The 7,949-nt window shown below is 45.8% G+C and overlaps 1 pseudogene; it reads left to right on the forward strand.

Moving 5' to 3' along the window:
* Nucleotides 1–2,766: 2,766 nt before the first annotated feature.
* Nucleotides 2,767–7,560, forward strand: LOC147636411 (phenylalanine ammonia-lyase pseudogene; annotated as a pseudogene).
* Nucleotides 7,561–7,949: the final 389 nt, after the last annotated feature.

Below are 7,949 nucleotides of genomic sequence, written 5' to 3' on the forward strand. Positions count from 1 at the left end.
AACCTTAGAAGGTTTGAGGAAAAAGGTTAATTGAGGACAAAGGCTAATTAAATGGCAAAGTCCAAATATGGATGTATACTTTATTTTTGGCTTAAAGCCTGCTTTTTGGAATATATATAAAAAATACCCACGCGAGAAGAAGCCACTCACGTTGGGGGGGGAAGATTGCACCCAGTCTTGTGTTGCCTTGTGTTGATGGTGATGTATTTCTTTCTCTTATCTTATGTTTTGTTTTGTGCTTTAATTTTTCATTTAATTCAACTAGTTGTTTGATATTTGATTTAATTTATGAGTCTTTTGATTATTTCCTTCAAGAAAATTAAAGGTCCGGTTGCAACAAAGGTGCTGCTATGGCAGCATGTGAGGTAGCTTGGTTGAGAAAGCTACTTGCACATTTGGGTCTATCAGTGGGATAGACAAGTTGTCGTTTTCTGTGACAACATTAGCAGTAACAATTGGCCAAGAACCTAGTTTTTCATGCTCGCACGAAGCATAAAGAGGTCCACTACCATTTTGTCAGAGAGAAGGTTTTGGCAGGAGACGTTGACCTTGTTTATGTCAGCACACAGGATCAGGTCGCTGACATCTTCACCAAAGCATTGGGTACAGAGAAGCTCCGCAGATTCAGGGCTTCGCTTGGTGTACATGAGATGGAGTTGAGCTTGAGGGGGAGTGTTAAGATATCGAGCTCATCTAGTGAGGCGGTGGACACTGATGACCCGCCTGGGGGATAGGCCCCACACACTTACACCACTGGCATGGTTGGTGAGATCATGGGTGATATGCGGCCAGTGGGATGATAGGCTGTGTGACAGCCATTCTAGAGACTGGCATAGTTATAGTGCCAGCTCATTTAGTTGGGTTCACACTATAGAGAACCCTAGTATGTATTTGGTTGAGTACCTTTTCATTGTGTGTACTCTTATCTTTGTATATGGTGTGTTGAGTGTTGTGTGAAGAAGAAGAAGATTTTTAGCCTCTCACCTTGTGTGTTCTCTTTTAGGGTTTTGTGAGTGTGTGTGTGCTTGCAAGAGCTCAAGCTCTCTTCTCCCCTGCATCTTTTCACATACACCAATAGCTTCCCCAAAGCTCCAACACAAAATCTCCTTGGATCTCTCACGCACTTCTCAATTATGCTATCACCCAATGCTCCTATCGCTCTTCTTCTCAATTTTCTTCCCTATGTTGCTCGCAACGATGCACTTCTCTCTTACAAAACCATCACAACCCAAATCCATGCATCTTCTCCTCGATTTTGTCAACTACCCTTGACTCTAGCTATCCATGCAGTAGTTCCAGCACCTCACTTCACACAACTGATAACATCAAGTCACTTGTTTTGCAGGTGGCCATGCAACAATCCCAGTTCTCTAAGGTTCTACACACACACGATGATTATTTTTAGTTTTGGGGTTGGGGTGAACACGTCATCTATTGGGCACAATGATCTTGACCCAAAAAAACCCAGTGTCTCACTCAACTTGTAAATTTTAAAAAAAGCCATCAGTGTCTCACTCTGTTGCGTGGTGCACCGGTAGGGATTAAGGGGAAAAATATCAAAAAGATCAACCCTAAACGTTATCAACTTCACTCCTTTTCCCCCTCTATTTTCAAAATTTAAAACCTTCCCTCACTCAAGTGAGATTGCAATCATGAATGAGCTAGGAGGCGACTTTGCTCTGATGCAGAAGGAATTAAAACGTTCCTTTTTGCAACAAACGCAATGTAAAAATTCAAATGTTCTTTTTTTAAAAAATAGCAACCCAAACAATTCAAATTTCAAAGCCTTACGTTTCATATCAGTGGACCTAACCTTAGTACCTTACCTAGTCTAAAAAAAGAATACCTTTTTACAGGCTATAGGGAGACTATAGGGAAAGCCTAAGGCGTGCCTACAAAACTCGCCACATAGCTTGAAAAAACTCAACCCATCTTCTCCTTTTTATATACAACATGATTAGGCGATACTATGATTTTATCTCCACCAAAAGTAGGGAATATCCCTTCGATCCCTTCAAAAGCACAAAAAATTGAACATCTCAACTGACCTGAAAAAGACTTCGCGATCTCTATCTTTTGCATGACCTTTTAAAAAAAGTAACGTGTACTTTTTTAGGTTATGCAGAACTACCATTGTGTAGGCTTCTTGGTATAAGAAGCCCAAATCCTCTCTGTTTTGTGGATTTATTTTTCTTTTCCTAAATTAATATAAAAGCGCCTTTTAAAAAGAGAACAAAAAATGATTTAGATATAAGGTTCAACAGGCGAAAATTTCAACAGACGAAAATTTCAGATTTCTTTCTAGGGTGCCACGAAGTTTGAATATGCGAATTTTTTTCCAAGTGCGTGCACGAGGTTTGAAGAGTCAGTTTGGTGTGGGGGCCCTTGGGGGGACTCAATCGGAGCTAGTGGGCCGAGCCAAATCCACAGGTTCTTCAGCGCTTATATATAACTTACCCGTGTAACTCGATGTTTTCATATCATATCCCAATCCTTCACTAGCCACAGCTGAAATATGGCCACTCTCGACGCTTCTGCGACCGCCCACACGAAGCTGGTGCACCTCCACCACCCGCCCACGCTTCCGCTGCCCGTGCAGGGGAAGAACCTACTGTTCGTGGACGGCCCGGTGGCCAAGCCCTCTCACTGGGGAAAGGCGGCTGAGGCGCTGCAGCCCAGCCACTTCGAGGAGGTGCGGCGCATGATTCGACAGTTCTGGGAGAGTGAAAAGGTGGTGCTGCGCGCAGCCTGACAGTGGGCTAGGTGATGGCGGTGACGCAGAGGGCCAGTGTGAAGGTGGAACTGAACGAGGCGGAGGCCAAGCCGCGAGTGGACGAGAGCTCCAACTGGGTGCTCAACAACGTCCTCAAGGGCACCGACACCTATGGCGTCACCACGGGCTTCGGCGCCACCTCCCACCGCTGCACCAATCAGGTCATGGACCTTCAGAAGGAGCTGATCCGCTTTCTCAACGTGGGCGTGAACGGGAGAGACGTTGATGGCTGCAGCCTGCCCGTCAAGTACGCCAAGGCTGCCATGTTGGTCTGAACCAACACCCTCCTCGTCTGTTGACCCTGCCTTAGGACCCAGCGAGCCCGCAGTGGCCGTAGTAGCAGCAGGTGACTCCTTTTTGGCCGATGAGCCAGATGATATGAACACTGATGTCGCTGAGGAGACCGAGGAGGACCTCTTGGATTATGACACGACGATTATGACCTGATGTCCTGACAGAGACGGAGCTCTCTAGTGGACTTTTTAAATATCTTAATGCGAAACTGAACAATATGGGTAAAGTCCAGGCTGACTTAGTCACGATGCTACAGAACATCTCCACACGGTTAGATTCACTGACAGCCGCCTCGGCTAGTACTCCGACTCCTCGTGATAGACGAACTCCTGCGGCACGGGTGAGCGTAGCCTCGCCAGTGGTTTGCAGGAGTACAAGCCGATGCGCCTGTAGGACCGTCCGTACGCGACAGCTTCGTCGTTATTAAAAGACTTAAAGCCGCCTAGTTTTGGTAGCGAGGAGAAGGAGAGAAACAAGAACTCGGTCAACATGTTTCTAGTGAAGTGGTCAGATTTACACGCTCTACGAGACAGCAGCCTAGCCGGGTACAGCCGTAGAGGCTAGCCTCTCATAACCAGCAAAGCGTACAAGTGGTGGATGAGTTTGACAAGTGGTGGATGAGTTTAACAACTCGTCCTGCCACTTGGACGGAGTTTGAAATGATGTTTCGAAACGAGTTTTTGCCTGTTAATGAGGCGGAGAGAAGTTGGGAGTTATGGGACAAGTGCTCGATGGAGTACAAATCCCTACCTCAATAAATCTTAGACTATAGGGAGATAGTACTCAAGCTAAAGGGAATCGATGCATTCTAGACATTGCGAGGCTTTAAAAGAGGTCTCGAAGATGATTACCTTGAGTACGTAGAGCCCATACAGCCTAAAGACTTAGCAGTGGCAATTAAGTATGCGCAGATATTTGATGACATCAAGCGCCGTAGTGCGCGTGGTGGTTCAAGCAGGGCCGAGGGTAGTGAAAAGAGGAGGTCAGGTCTTAAAAGAAAAGGGTTCCGCATTGATAAACAAGGGGATAGAACGGACCAGGAAGGACATGGTGGTCATTGGTCTAAAAAACCGCGACCATCCAAGAAGAAAAGAGACATCGAAATCCAAAAGAAAGAGCAGTATATTAAAGCGCGAAAGAAAAATCGCTGCTTTAATTGCAATGATGTAAGGCACACGAAGGCTGAGTGTCCAAAGCTTAAAGCCAGTACAAGTGGCAAACAACGAGCCCAAAAAAGATGGTAAATCCTCTAGGCAGTTGCATACAGTGCAGAGACTCCCTCTCAGTTCCGCAGAGTTCAGAGAGGTGAAAGTGTGTCATTGTGATGAGCATCACGAGGTTGTTGCAAGATCAGGGTGTCCAGTTTTATCCAGTTTATGCTGGACTGGGACAATCCTTGGAGAGTAAATTTTGGGGGGCAAGGTACTTAAAATGAGATCAAGCAAATAATAGAAAATACACATGCCCTTAAATTATTTCAATATAACTTAAATTAATATAAATTAGTCTAATTAATCAAAAATATGATGAAATGATAAACAAATAATCTTTCCATACTTAGAGTGATCCAATTTATTTTTCCATAGATACACCATTACAAGTACACTAGTCCCTATAGGTTTTAGATGATTCACATCAAAAATGTAATTTTACTAATTAGATTATTAATATTTGCAGGCCTTCTGATAGTCTAGAAGAATTTTGAAAAAGAGATCATTAAAAATCCAACCATTGGATTTGAAATTTTTATTAACCATCAGTGTCTACCCACTCTTTTGATCTACAAGATTTAGGATTCTAAGTGGTAGCTATTGTGGGTACAAAAAGTGGCGTATATTATAACACTTTAAAGACCTTGAAATATTTAAAGAAAATAGACAAATATCTTAAAATTTTCTCGAAAAATCAGGTTAAGCTCCATATTATGTGAAGATCTAAGGTACAAAGTGGGAATATCATATAAGTTTATATGTAAAAGATATTAGCATTTTATGGAATCAGTTCAAATTTGGGACAGGGTGTATACATTGACTTTGTACCTAAGAAAATGAGAACTTTTGACTATCTAATGCTTAATCAAATTATGCAACTATATTTCCATTCAAGTCCGTGGGCATCGCCTATTCTTCTGGTAAAGAAGAAAGACGGATCTATGCGGATGTGCATAGACTATAGGGCTCTTAATCAGATAACGATTAAGAACAAGTATCCAATGCCACGCATGGATGAGTTGTTTGATCAACTCTATGGATCGAGATACTTTACAAAAATAGACCTAAGATCAGGATATCATCAGGTTAGACCAAAAATAGACCTAAGATCAGGATATCATTAGGTTAGAATTAAACAAGAAGATGTTGCGAAGACAGCATTTAGGACCCGTTTCGGGCATTTTGAGTTTTTGGTTATGCCATTTGGGCTAACCAATGCTCCAGCGACGTTTATGACGCTGATGGACAGTATTTTACGTCTATATCTGAAAAAATTTGTAGTAGTTTTCCTAGATGATATTCTTGTGTACAGTAAGACACAGAAAGAACACATAGAGCATTTGCGTCTAGTGTTCGAGTTGTTGCGAGAACACAAACTATCTGCACAGAAGAACAAATGTGAATTTTTTGAAACAGAAATTCACTACCTTGGCCATATTGCATCCGCTGGGCATTCTGGACGCCATGCGCAAAATCATGTGCGCCAACGTCATTCCCAAGCTGCCCCTTCGAGGTACCATCACCGCCTTAAGTGACCTGGTCCCCCTCTCCTATATCGCCGGGCTGCTTACCGCCATATCCAACTCCAAGGCCATCACGCCCGAGGGGAAAGAGGTTTCTGCCGCTGAGGCTCTTAAACTGGCCGGCGTGGAGGCTCCCTTCGAGCTCCAGCCCAAGGAGGGTCTCGCACTTGTCAATGGTACTTCCGTGGGAGCCGCCGTGGCCGCCAATGTGTGCTTCGACGCCAACGTGCTGGTGCTGCTGGCGGAGGTGCTGTCCGCCCTCTTCTGCGAGGTAATGCAGGGCAAGCCCGAGTTCACGGACCCCCTCACCCATCAGCTCAAGCACCATCCGGGCCAGATCGAGGCTGCCGCCGTGATGGAGTTATTGCTGGAAGGTAGCTCCTACATGCAGGCCGCAGCCAAGCTGCACGAGACAGACCCCCTCTCCAAGCCCAAGCAGGACCGCTACGCCCTCCGGACGTCTCCCCAGTGGCTGGGTCCTCAGGTGGAGGTCATCCGCACGGCCACCCACTCCATAGAGAGGGAGATCAACTCTGTTAACGACAACCCGCTCATTGACGTCTGCCGCGACATGGCTCTGCACGGGGACAACTTCCAGGGCACCCCCATCGGCGTGTCCATGGACAACATGAGGATCGCCCTGGCCGCCATCGGCAAGCTCATGTTCGCGCAATTCTCCGAGCTTGTTTGCGACTACTATAATTCTGGGTTGCCCTCCAATCTCAGCGGCGGGCCGGATCCCAGCTTGGATTATGGGTTCAAGGGGGCAGAGATTGCTATGGCCGCCTACTGCTCGGAGCTCCAATACCTGGCCAATCCCGTGACCACGCACGTGCAGAGTGCTGAGCAGCACAACCAGGACGTGAATTCTCTGGGGCTCATCGCGGCCAGGAAGACGGCGGAAGCTGTGGAGATACTGAAGCTCATGTCGTCCACTTATATGGTGGCCCTTTGCCAGGCTGTGGATCTGAGGCATCTAGAGGAGAACATGCAAGCCGTGGTGAAGAGCCTCGTGGTGAACGCTTCGAAGGCCATTTCCAGCACCCGCTTTTCCGAGAAGCAGCTGCTGCAGGTCGTGGAACACCAGCCCGTCTTTTCCTACATCGACAATGCCTCCAACCCATCGTACGCTCTCATGCTGCAGCTGAGAGAGATGCTCGTCGAGCAGGCCCTCGAGCCCGCTCGACACGAAGAAGAGAACGCCAAGGAGATCACTCCCCTGTTCAGGGCTATCCCCGTCTTCGAAGCCCAGCTTAAGAAGCTCCTTGACGAGCAGGTGCCCAAGGCAAGGGAAAGATACGACAATGGAGACTATGCAGTGCCCAACATGATTAAGAACTGCAGGACCTACCCCATCTACAAGTTTGTTCGGAGTGAGCTGGGCACCAATCTGCTGCGCGGCACTGCAACAAGGAGCCCTGGTGAGGACATCGAGAAGGTTTTCAATGCCATACTAGATGGGAAGCTGCTCTTGCCTCTGTTGAAATGCCTTGAAGGATGGAGCGGATCTGCCGGGCCTTTCACCCCCCGCCCTGTCCCAGCCTCTCCTGCTGTCTTCAATCCTTTGTACTGGGCCTGGTTCGACAACTTCCGGTCGCCCTCTGCCACCGCAGGCAAAGGATACTGGTCCCTCACTGGCTAAATTCTTGCAAGGAAAGAATAGCCTCATCAGCCTCGGAAGAATTGTACGTGGAGGGTTGTAGTATCAAGTTAAATAACGCTGGAAATAAAACACACACGAGTTTCTCATTTGATCAAATATCCATGTGTTATGTGTTACTAAAGATGGTCATTGCTAATCTCGTTTTAGTTTTATCATGCATATTGATGAGAAAAAGCAAGTGTAAGTGCATGTAGGCTTCATTTTTTACGGGTGGGTAGGCCTACGCTTCTGAGACTTTTTTATAACTAAGACTATATTAGGGAGGAAAATCCCATTCTTTTTGAAATTTTCTTTTAAATCTACATTTTGGTGTATCTTGAGCATACCAATTCTAAAGTGTGGATTTAGAACCTATTGTTTAAGAGCTATCTAATGATATGTTAGATGAGAGGGTTTTAACAAAATCTTAAAAGAGTTTACCGTACCTTCTATTTTTTGATCTTGTAAAATAGGAATTGAGATTTTCCTAAACTCTCTTATATGGT

The sequence above is a fragment of the Cibotium barometz genome, chromosome 8 (assembly GCF_041138505.1).
Source record: "Cibotium barometz isolate CiBa-2024 chromosome 8, ASM4113850v1, whole genome shotgun sequence".
In the NCBI taxonomy this organism is placed as follows: Eukaryota; Viridiplantae; Streptophyta; class Polypodiopsida; order Cyatheales; family Cibotiaceae; genus Cibotium; species Cibotium barometz.